Source organism: Panthera uncia (genome assembly GCF_023721935.1).
Source record: "Panthera uncia isolate 11264 chromosome B3 unlocalized genomic scaffold, Puncia_PCG_1.0 HiC_scaffold_1, whole genome shotgun sequence".
Classification (NCBI taxonomy): domain Eukaryota; kingdom Metazoa; phylum Chordata; class Mammalia; order Carnivora; family Felidae; genus Panthera; species Panthera uncia.
In genome coordinates, this window is record NW_026057582.1 from 68068847 (window position 1) to 68089564 (window position 20718).

The window sequence follows — 20718 nt, forward strand, 5'->3', positions numbered from 1 at the left end:
AGCAAGACCTATACATCACATAACATTGAATACAGATTACCAGGCAAGTGACTGCTATTTTGAGTTCAGTCAAGTTTGATAAGGTTTTTACGACTGGGGCAAGAAATGAATTACTCGGTTCATCTTTACAGAGAATCTGTTCACTGCAGCCTTAATACGAAAGTCAGATTGAAAATTCATACCCATAGCAGGTAGAGTAAATGGAATTTTTCCCATAGATTAGGATATGAAATTATTATTAAGAAACTCTTCCATTCAAAATATTGTTTTGATGTAGGATCCCTGATATAACAAGTCTTATCTACTTATTTATGTTTTATCTGCCTACATTTTGATCAATGTTTAAATGCCTATGCACATCTGCTGTCCCGATGGATGGGCTTGCTGCAGATATGGTACAACTAATGAAAAGATGGCACCAGCACTTAGAAGATGCATAAAGATTTTTGAATCGATAAGAAAGCCTGAAATGCTAAGTTTTTAATTTTTAATTTTTTTCTAAAAAAGATAGTGAGCTAATCTGAGACAAATATTTCCACTTAATCTCACTACAGGAAACAAAGTTTGTATTATTCTCAGCAGACCATGGTTCCAAATGTTCCTTTCCACTTTCCTTTTTTGGTTTGGAATCTTCTAGTACCTCTCTCTACATGCAGGTTAATGCAGGAAATAAATTCCAAAATAACTCTGGGCCACACTTCCTAATATATTTTTTAGCCAGACTTCTTAATATATTTTCAACTTCTTATTGAAGAATAAGGTATACAAAGGACAGTGCACAAGTTATAAGGGCAGAGCTGGGTGACTTTTCATAAACCGAACACACCCAGGTGACCAGCAGCCAGATCAAGGAACAACTTCACTGGAACTCCCAGACAGGCAATCACATAACAAAGGTAAACTGTTTTTTGGCCTTTAGTATAATGAAGATTCTTCTTGTTTTTGAACTATATGCAAAAGGTTCTGACAGCATGAACTCTTGCGGATATGACTTCCTTCATGCAATACTGTGTGTGTGAGCTTCAACCACAACCATGAAGGCACTCACAGTTCAATCTCACCATGTTTTGCTGTTTCATGTGTGAATACACCACACATTTATATCCATTCTACAGCTGGTAGTTTCAGTTTTTAGCTATTCTATATGGTGCTGCTGTGAGCATTCTATTATTTAGTGTACGTACATATTTCTGTGGAGTATGTATTTACTAGTGCAATTGCTGAGGAACAGCGTATGCAAATGATCACTGCCAGTAAATAGTGCCAAATTGGTTTTCAAAGTCTTTTTGTCAGCTTATGTTTCCACAATTTTACCAACATTTGGCATTGGCTTCTGTTTGATTTTAATAGTAGCATATTGTAGTTACATTTTATAATTTTTTGAAGATGAATGAATTTAAACACATATGTCTGTTGGCCATTTGAATATCCATTTTTTAAGTGCTTGTCTATATCTTCTGCTTGATTTTATATTGGATTTCTCTCCTTTACTTACTGATTTCCAAGAGTTCTTTATATATTTTCTGACACATCATTTGCAAGTATATGTATTACAAATAATCTCATTCTGTGGGCTGCTTATTCACACTCTTACTGGAGGGAGATGATCTTTTTCTTTTTAATGTTTATGTATTATTTTGAGAGAGAGAGAGAGAGAGAGAGAGAGCGCGCGCGAGCAAGTGGGGGAGGGGCAGAGAGAGGGAGACACTGAATCCAAAGCAGTCTTCAAGCTCTGAGCTGTCAGCACAGAGCCTGATGCCAGGCTCAAACTCACATACCGCGAGATCATGACCTGAGTCAAAGTCAGGTGCTTAACCGACTGAGCCACCCAGGCATCCCTGGAGGGAGTTGATCTTAACGTAGTCTAAAAATTTTTATTTTGGTTATAATTAAACCTTTGTTCATCCTATTTAAGAAAATATTGCATACCATATGGCTATGAAAATATTCTCTCATGTTTTCTTCTAAAATGTTTATTGTTATATTTTTCACATTTAAATCTGCAATTCTTCTGGAGTTAATTTTATGTATAAGACAAGAATTTACTCCTTTTTGGGTTTTTTTGGTTTTTTTTTTTGATATGGGATGCAAATTGACTAACACTATTTATTGGAAGATCATTCTTTCCTCACTACCTTGCTGTGTCACCTTTGTCTAAAGGGACTGCATATATATAGTGATCTGATTCTGCACTATTGATATTTCTTTACTACATATGGCAGAGAAGCAGGAGTTACAGATTTTTTATTTTTTTCAACTGGAATTTAAAGACCAAAGATATGAAATGACTTTCTCAAATATCACTTTATTTATTTATTTATTTTAATTTTTTTTTAACGTTTATTTATCCCCGAGACAGAGAGAAACAGAGCATGAATGGGGGAGGGTCAGAGAGAGAGAGGGAGACACAGAATCTGAAACAGGCTCCAGGCTCTGAGCTGTCAGCACAGAGCCCGACGCAGGGCTTGAACTCATGAACCACGAGATCATGACCTGAGCCGAAGTCGGACACTTAACCTACTGAGCCACCCAGGCGCCCCTATTTATTTTTTTCAATGTTTATTTATTTTTGAGAGAGAGAGAAAGAGACAGAGTGTGAGCAGGAGAGGGACAGAGAGAGGGAGACACAAAATCTGAAGCAGGCTCCAGGCTCTGAGCTGTCAGCACAGAGCCTGATGCAGGGCTCGAACTCATGGATGGTGAGATCAAGTCCTGAGCTGAAGTCAGACACTTGACCAACTGAGCCACCCAAGAGCCCCACAAATACTACATTAGTTACAAAACAAAGGTTTCCAAAATTCAAAGGCAACATTAACATCTCTAAACAGATTTTATATTACTATATTTTTACAAAAGTTATTTTGATTTTTGCTATAGTTAAATTAAATACTACTATATTGCAATGAATTTATTTCCATTTATTTAGTGAAATATATTTAGGAAATTTTTATTTTATATAAATCTTTTATTATAAGATATATAGTCTACATGGAACACTTTTTAATAGACTTTTTACCCTTTACAAATTCAAGTATGGCATGTGTATATATTTGGTTTATGTAAAATGAAGTCTCATTAGAGTTATTATACATGGGTGTCATGCTCTCCTTAATACCCATCACCTATTTAATCCATTGCCCACCCAACTCCCCTCTGGTAACCATCACTTTGTTCTCTATAGTTGGGTCTGTTCTTCTGGGAAATCTATTATATCTTCTTCTTCTTCATCTTCTTTTTTTTTTTTTTTGAGTTTATTTATTTTGAGAGAGAGCATGAGAAGGGGAGTGGCAGAGACAGAGAGAGAGAGAAAGAGATTCCCAACAGGTTCCACACCGTCAGTGCAGAGCCTGATGTTGGGCTTGAACTCATGAACCATGAGATCATGACCTGAGCTGAAATCAAGAGTCAGATACTTACTGACTGAGCCACCCATGCAACCCTGAGAAATCCATCATATCTTCTACAAAAAAATATATATATATATATATATATTCTTCTCAATTATCTGTATTATTAATTTACTTTCTCATCTAGTATTGTTATATCAAACTTCTCCAATAATATAAAATGCTTATTCCTGCTTTTAATGAAAATGATTTCAGGTTTTAATTTTTTGTATGTGGCTTGCTATGATAAAATACACAAAGTTAAAAAAGTAAAATATGGTATAAAGCTAAAAATAAATTTCATATCCAGTCCTATCCCACAGTTCTCAAGTTTACCTTCCTAGAGGCAAATGTACTTACCAGTTTTTGTGTACCATGCTATTTATTTTCCACACAAACTCAAACACATCTATGCACATAACCCTCTTTTTACACAAATGTTAGAATAAAGGCAGTTTCTCATCTCTTCCTCCCTCCTTCCCCCACATAGCAATAAAGCCTGATGGTTCTTTCCTACATCAGTTTGTATCAGAGAAAAAGGTGCTCAGAAAGCATTCCATCCATTTTCTCCTATTCCCCAGGCCCTTGCTGTTAGTTAGGGTCATCCAACTAGCTATGTCTAACAAGCTATGGACAGAATGGTATATTTTACTTTCTAGCCAAAGTTTAAAGAAGCTGAATAATGATCTCAAAACCATCTTTTTATTAGTCTGTGACTGACAAAGACATCTTTCTAGATGGCACAACTTTGGTATGTTATACACTGAAAATCATTAAAAACCACTGTTAAAAGGAATTAAAGATGACCTCAATAAGTAGTCTGTGTTCAGGGATCAAAAGACATAACATTATTAAGATGACAATAATCCCCAAATTGATCTACAGATTCAACCCAATTTCTTTCAAATCCCCAGCTGCCTTTTTTTGTAGGAATGGACACATTGATCCTAAAATTCATATGGCTATTTAGAACAGCCAAAACAATCTTATAAAGAAGAACAAAGTCAGAATAATCATACAGCCCTATTACAAAAATTACTACAAAACCATAGTAATCAAGGCAGTACAGTACCATAAATAGACATATAGATCAACAGAAATTAGAGTCCACAAATAAACACTTGCATTTATGATCAACTGATTTTTAACAAGTGTGTCAAGACAGTTTGGTGAAGAAAGAGAAGTCTCTTCAACAAATGGTGGTGGGACGACTGAATATCCATATACAAATGCATACAGTTGAATTCCTACTTCACATATAAAAACTAACTCAATATTGTTCATAGAACTAAATGTAAGAATTAAAACTATAAAACTCTAGAAGAAAAGATAGTTGGAAGTCTTCCTGAACTGGTTAGGCAATGGTGTCTTAGATAGGACACAAGCAACAGAAGAAAACAGATAAATAGGACCACAGCAAAGCTAAACTTTGTGCTTCAAGAGTCGCCATTAAAAAAAAAAAAAAAAAAAAAAAAAGACAATCCACTGAATGGGAGAAAAAATTCCAAATCACCTATCTGATAAGAGATTTGTATCCAGAATTATATAAACAATGGTCACAACTCAATATAAAAAGACAAGTAACCCAAATTAAAAATGGGCAGAGGATTTGAACAGACATTGCTCCAAAGAAGATATACAAATGGCCTCTAACTACATGAAGTGATGTTTAACATCATTAGCAGGGAAATGCAAATCAAAACCAGAATGAGATACTACTTCACTGCACTAGGAGGGCTTAAAAAAAAAAAAAAAAAAGACAATTACATATTTCCATGAGGATGTGGAGAAATTGAACAGAAATTCACACTTTGGAAAAGAATTGGGTGGTTTGTCATAAAGGCGAATATAGATGTGATCCAGCAATTCCACTCCTAGGTATATACCTAAGAAAAATGAAGACATATTTCCACACAAAAACTTGCACACAAATGTTCATACCAGCATTATTCATAGTAGTTAAAAAGTAGAGGAAAGGGGCGCCTGGGTGGCTCAGTCAGTTAAGTGGCTGGCTCTTGGTTTCGGCTCAGATCATGACCTCGAGGTTTATGATTTCAAGCCCCACGCTGGGCTCCACACTGACAGTGCAGAGCCTATTTGATATTCTCTCTCCCTGCCATTCCTCTGCTCTCTCCCTCTCTCTCTCAAGATAAAAAACCCTAAAGAAATAGTGGAGGGAAAAAAAATCAAATACCCAACAACTGATGAACAAAAACCAAAATGTGGTATATGTACACAATCGGATACTATCGGCAATACAAAGAAATGAAGAAGTGATCATGTTACAACATGGATGAACCCTGAAAACACACTAAGTAAAGGAAGTCAGTGACAAAGATCACAGATTTTATTATTCCATTTACATGAAATGCTTAGCAAAAGCAAATTCAAACAGACTTAGAAAAACATCAACTTGGAAAAAAAATGAGAACAATAGGTGAAATTTCAATGTAAAAGTAGACAACGGGCAAAAAAAAAAAAGCATCACATAAAATAAACAACCAAGGAATGCATATAACTTTTAAAATTGTACAACCTATTACTGGTTATTAAGTATGGAAGGAAGTCTCATATTTATAGATATATATTTGTTCTAATTATGGTGGGCCTTTTCAGAAATAATTACAAATGTCGTAAGGAGTACACACCCTTTGACCTAAAAATTCCATGTATTTCACCTAAAGAGAGTATGAATTCATTTGTGCACATTTATACTTTTGGTGGTCCTTCATAGCATACTTCTAAGTATTTAAAAATTTAAATGGTGGCTCAGTCGGTTAAATGTCCAACTTCAGCTCAGGCCATTATCTCACGGTCCGTGAGTTTGAGCCCCACATCAGGCTCTGTGCCGACTGCTCAGAGCCTAGAGTCTGCTTCGGATTCTGTGTCTCCCTTTCTCTCTCTGCCCCTCCCCTACTCATGCTCTCTCTCAAAAACAAATAAATATTAATTTTTTTAAATTTAAAAATAGAGGTACTGTCAAAACACAGACTTGTTAAAAATGATGATGTTTCCATACAATGGAATAATATTCAGCCCATAGAAACAATGTTGTATATGAAAATATACTGACATAAAAGACTATTATGATGTAACAGATGAAAAGAAGTTTCAAAAGAGTGTGTATCTGTATAATGGTTATCACACACATACACGTTAATGCAGAAACACAAACTCACAATGAAAAGAGAGACACAGAGGTAGGTGAAAGTATATGCACACAAAGCCGTTAATGGCTAACAGCCACTTAACAGGTTAATCATTCGCAGGGTATTTTTAGTTCTAAGGAAACAAATATAGCTATAAAAGAAAATACCTCTATACCTACATGCGTTCAGGTGAATCTATCAATTAGGATTATTACGGTTGTCAGGTGTTTAAAATTATTTTTGAAACAAGAAGTCTCAGTTGTACACTCAATATTATATACTCTAAATGACCCCGCACTTTACCCAGTTGTAATTTCTGCTTTTTGGCAAAGGAGCAGGGCACTTATGGAAGAGCATATGCTTAAGCAAGTTCCTTAATCTACGGAGGAAGGCAATGTTTTTTCTGTGGTTGTGACATGGTTCTACAGCATGAGATGACACGGTTATGGTCTCCATCATTTACGGAATCAAAAGAAATGAAGAGGAGTGCTTTAAAATTTCTTAAAATCATGCACATAGGCACATAGGGAATGATGCTACTAGCTGTAAAGTAGTGGTGTTATATTTCATATACTAGATTATGAGAAAGAGCAAATTAAGAAGTTTGCAAGTCATTTGAGTTATGTTAATGATGGGTTTTCAGTTGCTCTATTTATAATGCTTTTTGGTGTAACATACCACTACTCTAATGTCTGAAAACTAACTGACCAAAATGTATATACGTGACTCGAGACTTTTTCTTTTTCACTGTCCCATAGATTTTCTATTACGATTTCATTTTCTTTTAAGAAATATGTAAATTAGGTAGATAAGGAAAAGCATTTTCAGCAGAAAAATATTTAATATCATTCACGGAAATAGCGGTTTCTTTGGAAATGGCTAAGAATAAACATAAAAAATCATAAAAATTATAACAGTATGCTAATGTTTATACTGTTTGAAAATATAGTTACCTATTGCCTTAAAATGTAGAGCCGTACTAGTGGAAAAATTTTTTTAAGTTACCACTTTTGCCTCACACTTCACTTTGTTTAAATAATGGAGACACAGTGTAATCTGCACAATGAACATGGGCTTTATAATTTGACAGATCTGAGTTTATTTCTGCCCCCCCACTGATGGACGTAATGCCTTTGGAAATTTCCTTCAATGCTCTCAGTTTATTCCTTATCTATAAACCTGAAGACAATAACATTTACCTCTCAAGGCTACCCAGAAAACTGAATGAGATAAGATGATTAAATGGCTGTTAAGTGAAAACATCTGGCACATTATTAGCTATGTCTTCCCATTAAAGAACAAAGAGGAAACAGCATGTCTTAAAAGGACAGTCATTCTGCTATAAGGTTTGTTTTGGAAATGCAAATTTATTCCATTAATGGAAACAATTTGAGCATAAAACAAATTTTGAGCTTGTTTATACATAATTTCATCCATGAGAAACAGGAGGTGAATGCATACAAGTGCACCCAGCTGAACTGAGTCATGCAAGAATAACATCTCCCTTCCCAAACACACTGTGTGTGTGTGTGTGTGTGTGTGTGTGTGTGTGTGTGTGTGTAAGAGACAGAGAGAAAGAGAGAGAGAGAAAGGGAGATAGAGAAACAGGGGTGGGGAGAGAGAGAGATGAGGCACACCCATCCATATTTGTTGATATACCTTTCTATCTGATCTCAGATAACCACTATCTATAACTTACAAGGTTCAACCCATCTTATGACCACTTTTGCAAGCAAACTTCAGGTCTTTTTCCAGGTAAAGTGCCATATTCGTTATAGTATTTGGGCACTGCCTAACAATTTCACTTGAGCAAACTATGTTGATGTTTTCATCATGGCCCATCTTCAAGTGTGTGTGGGTGTGCACACTCGAATCTTAATCCATTTAGGTTGTGATGACAAAATGCCAGAGAGTGGGTAGCTTGTAAAACCACAGAATTGTATTTCTTATAGATCTGGAGGCTGGAAGACTAAGATCAGAGTGACAACAGGGTTGGGTTTTGGTGAAAGCATTCTGGGTTGCAGACCACCACTCTGGTCCTCACATGGTGGATGGGACAAGGGAGCTATCACGGGCCTCTTTTATAAGAGCACTAATCGAGGGTTCTGCCTTCATGACCTAATCATCCCCTAAACATCCCACTTAGTGGGGATATTTAGTAATGTGTCATTGATGAACATTTTGGGTGTTGTGTCCCTAAATCGATATTTTCCTCAAGGCCTGTAGTTTTTATTGTGCTATTTTGCATAGCATAACTTTTAGAATTCATATGTAATGTTATATGATAGCAATGGCTCATAGCTATTATATTTACTCTCAATATTCAATGTTTTTCAAATTACTATCTTTACAATTTTTTTTTTCATTGAGCAACTATATCATCAAGTCATGAACACCTCAAGTTTAGGGAGTTAGAGGAGGTTGATTTATCTATACATTTCTTGAATAATACTCAGGTAGACACTTCTACATACTAAGATTTAATTCTCATTGAATATATACTCACTTATTTTAAATGCTGAACACACAGAAACATCTTCTGTAAATATGTGCCTATGCTAACTAAGCTTATTGCGTACAAAATTTGTAGCGGATAATACAGTAGATGCATAAATGCACAGCCTACTCCTCACTAAGAAAGGATGGCCAGATGCAAAGACGGTGGTCAGCAAACAGCCTTCCAGTTGTCAACTCTTTTAGGGTCAGCCATAGCCACAGCAAACTGCCAACAAAGGGCAAACACTTCCCCAAACAGCCCTTATCTGTTGATCAAGCAAGATTGAGATAAAACCACTCAACCTTTTGGTGTAATTTTAGGCAATTTGATGACCAGTGCATGTTCTGGAGCTTCTGGCAGGGTTGATTTTTTTCAGGATTATATTGCAGTTGAACTTCTTCCTCTGCCTAATCATGCACCTTCCCCCTTCCTTCCCTGGTGTTATCACCAATAAACATCTTACACTCCTGACTCCGTCTCAGTGTGTCCAACCCTGGAGAATTCAACCTACAACAGATAAGTCTTCACTTAAGGTCAACGTTTCCTTTAGAAGAATGTTACTGAATTTCAATAAATGAATTCATCTCAGAACCAGAGAGTCCTTTATGTTTCTTGGTTTTTAACAGTTCCATTTTCAAGTATTCAGAATGATTTAGACATGTAATAACTTGCTTATAATGTTGAAGCCTTTGCATCATTAATTTTTCCATTTTCCTATTTGTTGTTGTCAGTAGTACTGAAACTCAAAGTAAGTTTGATATGGATCATAAAACTTTCCAAGAAAACCAGTCTGGTATATCTACCCCTATAACTTAAATAACAAGATCAAATAATGAATGCTTGCTGATTTGAGCATTTCAAACAAGGGAGCAGAACAATTGCTCTAGAGGCCCTTGAGGCAAAGACTGGGTATTATATTAGCAAGTGTTTACACAACAAACAAAGATATTTCTGCCAATGGTTTCAAAATTCCTTTTTTGTGGCATTCTGACAAATACAAGAAATGTGCTTTTTTTTTTTCTTTTCAAATAAAACGTCTGCAGATCAGAGTTTCCTTCCCGCTTTCAAGCAAGCCTGATTCCTGATAGAAAACTTTCTATGAAGCGTAACTATTTTCCTATTACTGGCTCTTCTTTAGAATGAGTTTGTATCTTATCATTCATCTTCTAAGTGAGGCAGACAAGTAAATCAGTAATAAGTGTTGTGATAAATTTTTCTCCTGGCTAGTATAGAAAGACAGTGGAGAAGCATGTGAAACTGGTATGTTAAATAAACATGACACATGGATTATCATCAAAATGCAATTTGATTTTCTTCTGCCATCCCATCAAATTTTATTCAGTAGAGGTGATCCTACCCTGTCTTTAGATCTCAACTCTGGCAAATCCATAACTTTTTTGTTCACTCTTAGGTAACAAACAGTCCCACCATCACATTAAGTCAGAAGTAGTCTCAATTAAAAAACTGGGATGCCCCTAGCATCATGTAATAATTAAAACTCAAGGGGGCCTGGGTGGCTCAGTCGGTTAAGCGTCCGACTTCGGCTTAGGTCACGATCTCGAGGTCCTTGAGTTCGAGCCCCGCGTCAGGCTCTGGGCTGATGGCTCAGAGCCTGGAGCCTGCTTCAGATTCTGTGTCTCCCTCTCTCTCTGCCCCTCCCCCGTTCATGCTCTGTCTCTCTCTGTCCCAAAAATAAATAAACGTTAAAAAAAATAAAAAATAAAAATAAAAAAATAATTAAAACTCAAAACTTGACCAAATATATGTTTTCCCTTCCCCTGCTTGGTCGTGCTTTGGGCTGGAATTCTGCTGTGGGCAAGGGCTATCTAATTGCTTTTGCTGTTTCTTGCCTTGCTTCTCTCACCTTGCTAAGTCCCTGCATTGCTAGCGTTTGGAGACCAGGGAGAGGAACAGGAGTGGTTAAAATGTCACTTGGGCTAAAAACTTTCGAAGCTGGTTTTCCCCTTTCTGATGATGTAGGTATTTAAAGCCAGTGTTCTTTATTCTTGTGGGGAGTTTTCATGTGCTGTGTATGTGTGTCTTTGGGACTTGTCTCTGTAGGTACCTTAAATTCAAGAACTGTCTGCAAAAATCTCTTTGTTTATCTTGTAGCATGACTAGAAAAGACTCAAGATAATTCCACACTGGTTCTCTCTCTCACAGGCACAAATCTACTCCATGGTAAAGTATCACGTACCCCTTGTTCCCCCAGTTCTGAATATCATAAAGCAGCACTCTGCCGGATCCCTCATCAAAGCAGTTGATAGGCTTTCTCTACCTTCTCCATTTCCTTGGGCAGGAGTCAAGGCATATTATTATGATAGGAGAAGATAGGATTCAGTAGGCCGAGAGGGAAAGACTAGCACCTGAGGTCCCTGGGTGGGGAAAAAAACACCTATTTTGGAACAATGCTAGCAGTGTCTGACCACAGCAAACCCCCTCAGGCTTAAGGCTCCTCTTAAGAATGGAACACACCTCCACCCACTCCCCCTCAGGTTTCTCTCAGGAATTTGACAAATGACCTAAGTGGGGCCATAGACCACCTCTCATACAATGGAAACAAGCCAATCAGGAATGGACAACCCAACACCTAGAGCTATCAAGCCAATAAGGGTAGAATCTGAGAAGGAACAAGAGGGAAGGGATGGGAGAGGGCTGACCAGAATCTTATAAAACAAGGACCCTCACCTGGAGTCCTCAGGCATTCAAGGTCGAATGTCCCCTCTCTGTAAAGAGAGCTTTCCTACTATTCTTACTTTCTAATCTTATTCTCTAATAAACTTTGGCCTGCTGTTCATTTTATGTCTACGTCTTCATTCTTCCAAGCGGCGAGACAGCGAACCCCAGGTATTGTGGTAAAAAATCCTATAACATCATCTCTACAGGAAACACACTGCACAAGTTCACAAGGCCACTAAAGTCACAGAGATTAAAATATGTAATGACACAAAGACCTACAGAATATAAAATTTTTGATCAACTTCTTGGTGAATTACTGTGCTTTACTTGAAATTCATTATCTTTTCTCCTGTATTTTCTCAAATCTAGCTTTAGATATCATGTCCTCATAAGCTAGACTCCCCAGGGTCTGTACATAGCACCCTGTCTGATAGATACTGTGGAGTATTTAAAAAAAAAAGTCCAGGGGCGCCTGGGTGGCGCAGTCGGTTAAGCGTCCGACTTCAGCCAGGTCACGATCTCGCAGTCCGTGAGTTCGAGCCCCGCGTCAGGCTCTCGGCTGATGGCTCGGAGCCTGTTCCGATTCTGTGTCTCCCTCTCTCTCTGCCCCTCTCCCGTTCATGCTCTGTCTCTCTCTGTCCCAAAAATAAATAAAAACGTTGAAAAAAAAAAATTAAAAAAAAAAAAAAAGTCCATATAATGAAACTTTTGGATTAAAAAATATATTCCTAAAAGGGTTTTGAGGTTGCTATTATTGTTCATTTTAATAGTCTAATGTAAGAGATTGGAAAGCTGTCAGATACAGAATAATTTAAATATCTATATTTTAATATACCAGAACACTGATATAAGCTTGCAACTTACATTTGCACAAGTTAATTGCACACACTGATGAAAGCAATTAAACAAAAAATGCAAAATAAGCCCCAAAATAACATATTCTTGTCTGTAAACAATGGTGTTGAGCACCATATGTTGTCTTGATAAAAAATGTGGTGATAAAACATACTGGAAGTATGAAATAAGAGAGTGCAAACCCAGATTACATACTATAATGTACTATAAAATGATAACATATCAGTTACAATAACAACAAAGGTCAGTTATAAATGCATTCCAGCACTGGCTTTTCACTCACATTTTTTCTAGAACTCTGGAAAATCTATCAACACACATGTGACAATATGCCAAGAATAAACAACAGTGTAGAAAGCTTTCACAAAAGCAACACAAAGCTCAGTTACAAACATGCATCTTACTAATACCTCCTCTAAGAAAGGAAGAAATTAATAATTTTATTAAGTTTTCATGTTTCATTACATCCTTTTTAAAATTTTTTTCCATGTTTACTTATTTTTGAGAGAGACAGAGCGTGAGCAGAGGAGGGGCAGAGAGAGAGGGAGGTATAGAATCTGAAGTAGGATCCAGGCTCTGAGCTGTCAGCACAGAGCCTGAAGCGGGGCTCAAACTCACAGACCACGAGACATCACCTGAGCCAAAGTAGGATGCTTAACCGACTGAGTCACCCAGGTACCCCTGATTACATCCTTTTAAATGTCCCTCTTATTTTTCGTTATTTTATCTTTTATGACAAAATTGTTTTACAGCCAGTTATTTATATGTCAAAAATGCTTGCAACAAAAATGCTTACAGAGAAGTTACCCAGGCCACTACATTCTCCTTTGTGTTTAATACCCTTTGCTTTCTCCTAAGAGTAGAGCATCTACTGATAAATTAGTAATATCATGAATTTCAATGCATAGCAATGCTCACACTCCCAGTGATCACTTGCTGGCCTTTAAGAAATGTTTAGCGTGAAAGAACTGCAAGTTTTCTAATTTTGCTGACCAATCAGATAAGCCGTATTTTCCACATGCCCTAGAATTACTAAGTACTTCTAAGCAGGCCCATTGACATGAGATAAAAACAGGAGGAACAAAGCAAACACAATGATAAAACAGAAGTAAACATGGGGAGCAAAAGCATGCAGATGTACTTCTCCACCACAACTCTGGACTTCAGAATAATGACAAACTAGCAAGAGAAGGGGGTAGAGATGCTGGAATTACATGAAAAGAGAGCATCAGAACATTTAGTTTTCATTTGTTGTTGTTGTTGTTGTTTATTTATTTATTTTGAGAGAAAGTGTGTGAGCAGGGGAGGGGCAGAGAAAGAGAGAGACAGAGAGAGAATCCGGAGCTGAAGCACAGATCCAGATGCGGGGCTCAGTCTCATGAACCTTGAGATCATAACCTGGGCCCGAAATTAAAAGTTGGTAGCTTAACCCAGTGAGTCACCCAGACACCCTGAGCAACAGGACATTTAAAAACTGATTCTAAGTTGGAAAAGAAGAAACACACTGCCAAAGAAAGACCTGTTAAGGACTGGTATCACTGACTTTTTGTTAATCTTGAATATTCAAGTTTAAGTTTCATTGCTAAAATTTGAAGTCCCCCCAACAAAACAACACATTTAGCTGCCATTTTGGACACATACATCTAATATTTTGTTGACAACATCAACAAAAACCTTGAAACTCCATACTGTGGAAGAGGGAGAGTTTTGCTGTTTTTAAAATTTATTTTTACAAGTCAGATGCAGGGCGCCTGGTTGGCTCAGTCAGTTTAGCAACTGACTCTTGATTTCCGCTCAGGTCATGATTTCATGGTTTCATGGGTTGGAGCCCCCTGTAGGGCTCTGCACACTGACCCCACGGAGCTTGCTTTGGGATTCTCTCCCTCCTCTCTATCTGTCCTTCCCCGGCTCATGTTCTCTTTCTCTCTCAAAATAAATAAGTAAACCTAAAAAAATAAATAAATAAAAAGTCAGGTGCTTATTTCTGACTTGGGTAAACTTTATGCAAAACAGCTGTCTAAGAAAACATGCTTAATAGAGAAGAAGACACATCATTTTATACACTGAATAAGTTATGATTAGCTCTGTCAATTATCACAAAATAAGTGAGCAAATTCAACTTCTCTTGACAACCATGTTATACAAGTTTATGTAAATAAACACAATTCTTCAAAACAAACATGTCAACAAATGTTGTTCCTTACAAATGCATACATAGTTCCAAAGTTATTAGTTATTAATTTTTGGAAGTTAACTTTAAATATCTATTCAATGTCACAGAAAAACATTGCCCTTTTTACTAAACAAACAGAAACTTAACTATATGATGAAATGACACAAAAAAGTATACATTAATGTCCTTTTTTGATAACTTATGCAAATATCTGCTGATCTTTAAAAAATTATTCTAATAACAAGGACAAAGCTCTGGTGCTTTGCATTCTAACAAGGACTTTTGGCAACAACTTCTTTACACAGTCTTTTATTAACAGCTACTGACACTTGTTGCCAGTGGTTTAACTATAATTTTTTCAATTAAAAAATATTTATGTATTTATTTATTTTGAGAGAGAGACAGCATGAGTGGGGAAGGGCAGAGAGACAGAGAAAGAGAGAGAGAATTGAAAGCAGTCTCTACACTGTCAGCACAGAGCCCAAGGAGGGCCTTGAACTCATGAAACCGTGAGATCATGACCCGAGCCGAAAGCTTAACCAACTGAGCCACCCAGTTGCCCTTAACCTTAATCTTAATGATGTCATACCAAATAATTTGGAGCTTATTATAATTATTTTTGCAAACATAAATGAGAACATATGTAAGGTCATAATATTTTTTGGTAATATACCTAGCTTGAATACTAAACACAGCCTACTACATTCTGGAGAAGTAAAAAGAAAAAGAAGTAAAAACAAAAAGAAAGGCTAACTTACCTTGCAGTATGGTGAGTGTCCTTCTTCATTTATATGGTCCTTTATTAATTTAAAAATGTATACTAAATACCCATCATGTGACCTGCTAGCAGCACACTTGGTAGAACTTCCGTTAAGTCCCAAAACTTGAAAATCTCTGTCGTGTTAAGAAAGATAAAGTAGCATGGGGGCGCCAGGGTGGTTCAGTCGGTTAAGCATCCGACTCTTGGTTTTGACTCAGGTCATGATCTCCTGGTTTCGTGGGTTCAAGTCCTGCAGTAGGCTCTGTGCTGGCAGTGTCGAGCCTGCTTGAGATTCTCTGTCTCCCTCTCTCTCTACCCTTCCCCCACTTGCTCTGTCTCTCTCAGAATAAATAAACTTAAAAACAAAAAAGAAAGAAAGATGAAGTAGACATGTAGAGATAAGTCTCAGGTCAAGGGAGGGAGCTCTGCACAGGGGAACTGTGTTTGGGAAAGGGCAATCACAGAGACTGTGAAGAAGAGAGCACGAAGAATTGAAACCGTGGTGCAAAGTGCCTCAAGAGTGGCATTTTACTGGGCAGAAAATTACAAGTAACTCTAGTTACTATCATGTTTCCCTTTTAATGGAGGCAACTAACTTACCCTTTAATTTCATAAGTACAACAAAAGATAGAAATGAAATTTCATGTTTGTACCGATCCAGAAACATTATAGTTCACGTGATTAACATGGCTTAAATGTATTTGCTGGTGTGCAAATTACAGCAAGGTCACAATACCACGTTAAGAAATAATTATATGCATGTTAGAATAATTTGAGCATTGTCGTTCTGGTGAACATCTGATCTCAATGGGTCCCTCTGAGGAGAATATATTCCATTCTGGGTCACACCTGCCAAGCCTTCCACATCAAAACCTGTGCACCTGCCTCTGGTCCATCTCCCAGATAGTACATTTTTAACACATCATCTGCCAGGGGGGAAAAGATCACATAACAGAAGCTCGCTTCAAATGAAAGATTTTCTGCCGAGAGGTTTGGGAATTAAGCTGCCAGGCTGGCAGATGATATGGAAGCATAAATCTGAAACCTATTTTTTTTATGTCATCTGGTTTAGGACACTTTCATTGCCATTTCAGCCCTAGATTTTATCCATATACCTGTGTGTATTAATTTTAAAAAATAAAACTCAAGCGTTTTATTTAAAAAAGTTCAACCAGATTTAAACTAGAATCTCAATCATATGGATTTATAGGATCAGTGTGCATGGTAGAATTTTTATTTTTTTCTCCCAACTTGGTTTTGGCCTCAAAGGCACATATATGTATCATCTTTAGCTTTTGCCATTACCTGTTACTTAGCTATTCCTCAACATTCTATAAAAGAAAAAAAGAGCAGTTGCTAATACAGACAGCATCACTTGCTCAAACTAGCAGAAGACAAACCAACTGAAAGGATTAAAAATTGAATCATAAAGTATTTTCAAGGAAATAATATTTCAAGATATAAAAGCACATAATGAATCTAAATTCACTAGGAAATGACAATTATTCACTTGTATATTTCACACATTCAATCTATAATTGGTTCAGAGAATATGTTCTTAGAATAATTCTAATAAAATCACACATTTGTGATATGGCAAGCACTGCTAATTGTCTGCACTCTGTGCATTCTATCCCTTATTAACGGAGGCCATTCCCTCCCAAGGGAGAAATATATCCAATGAAACCTCTATTTCCCACCTTCCCTTGCAGCTAGATTTGACCATGTGGCTAAACCAGCTAATGAAACGTCAACAGAAGTTTGCTGGCATATTCTGAAAAAGTTTATCTTTCTTGAAAGACTCCCCCATACCTTTGTATACATACCCAGTGTTCCTTTCTCCTCCTCTCTGCCTAGGACACAAATATGCTGCTGAAGCAACAGAAACCATCATGCAACTAAGAACCCCAAAGGAGTCCCAGAGACTGTGCTATCCTGTGATAGCACGGAGAGTGATGCTCACCATAAGATACTTCTTTTTTGCATGAGGATAAACTCCTGTTTCTTTTTATTCTTTTCTTTTCTTTCCTTTTAATTACAAAATCATAAGTTACATACATCAAGTTACACAGATCTTCAGTATACATCTTGGTGGCTTTTTACAAATATATACATCCATATGTATACCATATGTATGTGGCCATATGCATTTTTATATATGTAACCACCGTCTGTATGTGGGTATGTGCCACACTCCAGAAATCTCCAGCCTGACTGATACTCCTCTGTGAAAGCAAATTCTATTCTAAACTCTAAACCCAAGTTTATTTAAACCAGTGTTTAGTCAGTTTTTACTGTAATTTGTAGACAAATATAATTTGGTACAATTCTTTTCATAAGCAGGTTTCTGTTGATATAAATTAGCATTGCATTAGGTACCTTCTCAATATTTTTATAAGTTCACTTTTGATAAAACACTTTTTAATCCTACGTATATCTTAGCATCAACTTTGTTTAAAACTTTCTACATTCAGTGGACTTGGAAATGAGTTTGCACAGAGAATTGATTAGATATTGCAAACTTTTTGCATATTGTGTGACCACATACTTTATAATTTTCTTTATCCCTAAATCTCACTTCTAATATTTTGTACAGATATAAGAAAATATTGGTTTTCTATTTAAAATGGAGATTTTAATTATCAATGTGACAAATTATTGAGTATGTCTAGATTGACAAACTCAATCACTTCATTAAAAAATAAACACCAAATTTCACACGGGGATTATTTAAATGATCAAATAGCCGAAATGTTTAATTATGACCAATAAACATATTTATTCCTACATGTCAATCACTTCCCTACTAAGATTCGCATCTAAGACAAAAATATTCTATATCCTTCAGTAATCCAAAAATAAAATTATTTTACTAAATTTGTCAATATTATCTATTCATTAAGCATCTTTTACCCTCATCTATACCTTTTCTAAAGTAGTGAAAATGATTAGGAAATAATTGAAGTGGTGTTAAAACCTAATTCAATGTAATAAACAAGATCATTCAAAATTACATTTCAGTCTCCCTTCACAACAGGAAATTCTTATTTTTGGTCACCAAAAGTAAAATTGATACTGTAACCTATATTGTCTCTATTTAGGGTGAGTGATTTTAATGCAAAACATATTAATCTGTAGTTCATTAGCAAGCTTTCAGTAAATTTCTTTGGGGAATTAGGAAAATAATCCAATTGTTTATCAACTATACACAAGTATCCACAAATTGTGTTGTGATAGTCAATAACCATATACCCACCAATACTCTTTAATTCTGACTCAGACTGTAAATAACCCAGTGGGAAAAGAAAGTTCAAGAAGTATGCCAATTTCACAGGAGCTGGTCAAACTCTGGGGTTGCTATGCAAAATATTTTGCTTTCCTGCCCTTACTTTGTTAGTTCTCTTCCATCTAGTCTAGGGCGACACTGCTCTTTGTTGTATCAGATAGTTTAGGCAAGACAAATGACCTAGAGAAAATAGTGGGACCAATGAATTCTAATCTGTTTCCCAGATTTTACAGGCCCTGAAATGGAGGTTAAAGGAGATACAAAGTGAGAGTCAATGTGTCAATTTTTTCAAGCCAGAGAGTAAAAAGAAACTTTCAGATGGACTTGGGTCTGATATTGACTCCTGCAGGATGTTAAAGGTTATAGAGCAATAGCCTGAAAAAGACACCAATAACAAACAATTCAGGCAAGCCAAACTGTGAAGCCTGTGGCGACTTCAGCTGGTCTTATCTAGCAAGGTCATTCTATGAAAAAAATTTAGGACAGGAACACTATTTAGAACTGGACAGAACATTTCAGATTAAGAATAATTCTATGCCCATAAACCAAAACTTTCCAGACCTCTTTATATGTAACATTCCTCATTCTGATGATATAATGAATTTGTTACAAACTTTATGATTACAAAGCACAAGGATTGTTTGATATCCTAAATGAAAGTTCCAAAAGGGAAGTTTTTCCAACAATACTCTTTTCTCCTGTTATAAATGGTATTTGTGCTCTCTGCTTCATTTTAATCATTTGTTAGTATTAAAGCCTGCATCAATGATTTGACCATTTGTATGTTTATAGAAGTAAGATACAAATTCACAAATAGCCTAAAGCTATTGTAGCTAGATAAATATAGATTAATGAATACTGGTTGTTTTTTTTTTTTTTTCCATTTTAAATGGGTTCTTAACAAAAACCTTAACACAGAAATAACATAAAACATTCTTTTGGTACAATTAAGTGGTGAAATTAAACTATGAAAAGAACTCTCAAGCTTGACATCTATAGAGGAATTAAATTTTGGTCAATTTTTTCCTGAAAATATTACTGCAATGAAAATGTAAAGGTCATATTTTTCTAAGCAGATTTCTCTTCTGTACAAAATTATAATATCGTGGGATATCTTATCTCAGACATATTGACATTGTTCCATGGATATAATAAGCCAGAGGATAAATGTGTAAAGTTTGATCCTCAAGTGTCAAATTTACTCAATGGAATGTCATTAAAATATAAATATACATGATAGAATGTAACAAAAAAGATACTATTGTATTATGGAGTCGAGGATCCAATTTGTTTAAATATCATAATATAAAATGTAGCCATTCAAAGAAATTTCAACTATGCATCAAGTTTTAGTGGTGCTATAATGGAAAAAAATTAACCATGATCATAATTTATGGTGTAAAGAAACATATGCAAAATTTCTAGAGCGAAATATATAACGTATTTTTAACAAGAGTAATTCAATATTCAAAAAAAATTTTTTTTGCTAAAATCAGTAATAATAGAGATAATGAATTCCTTGTAAATCATTCAATGGTTAAAGTAATTTTTTATCTCTGTGTTTTATCTAATTTCAAAGTTTCTTTACCTCAATCAGGGAAAATAACAGCTATTGTGCTCCTCTAAAAATAATTTTGTCACTATATCTATGTCAATAACTATATTTACTTTCTCAGTTTACAGTATCCTCTCTACATATTCAGTTTTTGTCATTTAAAATACAGTTAACATGCATCAAAAAAGCCATTAACTCTCATTTTTATCATCGGGAAATTATTTCAAATAAAATCACATAGATCCACTATATTGAGTTACGTTCACATCAATGTTAATACATCATCTATCAAATAAATTCAACACAATAGTATTGGTGATAAGCTAAGAGTCTATGTGCAAACAAAATTTTAAAGCTATGGTGTAATACGTTCACTTA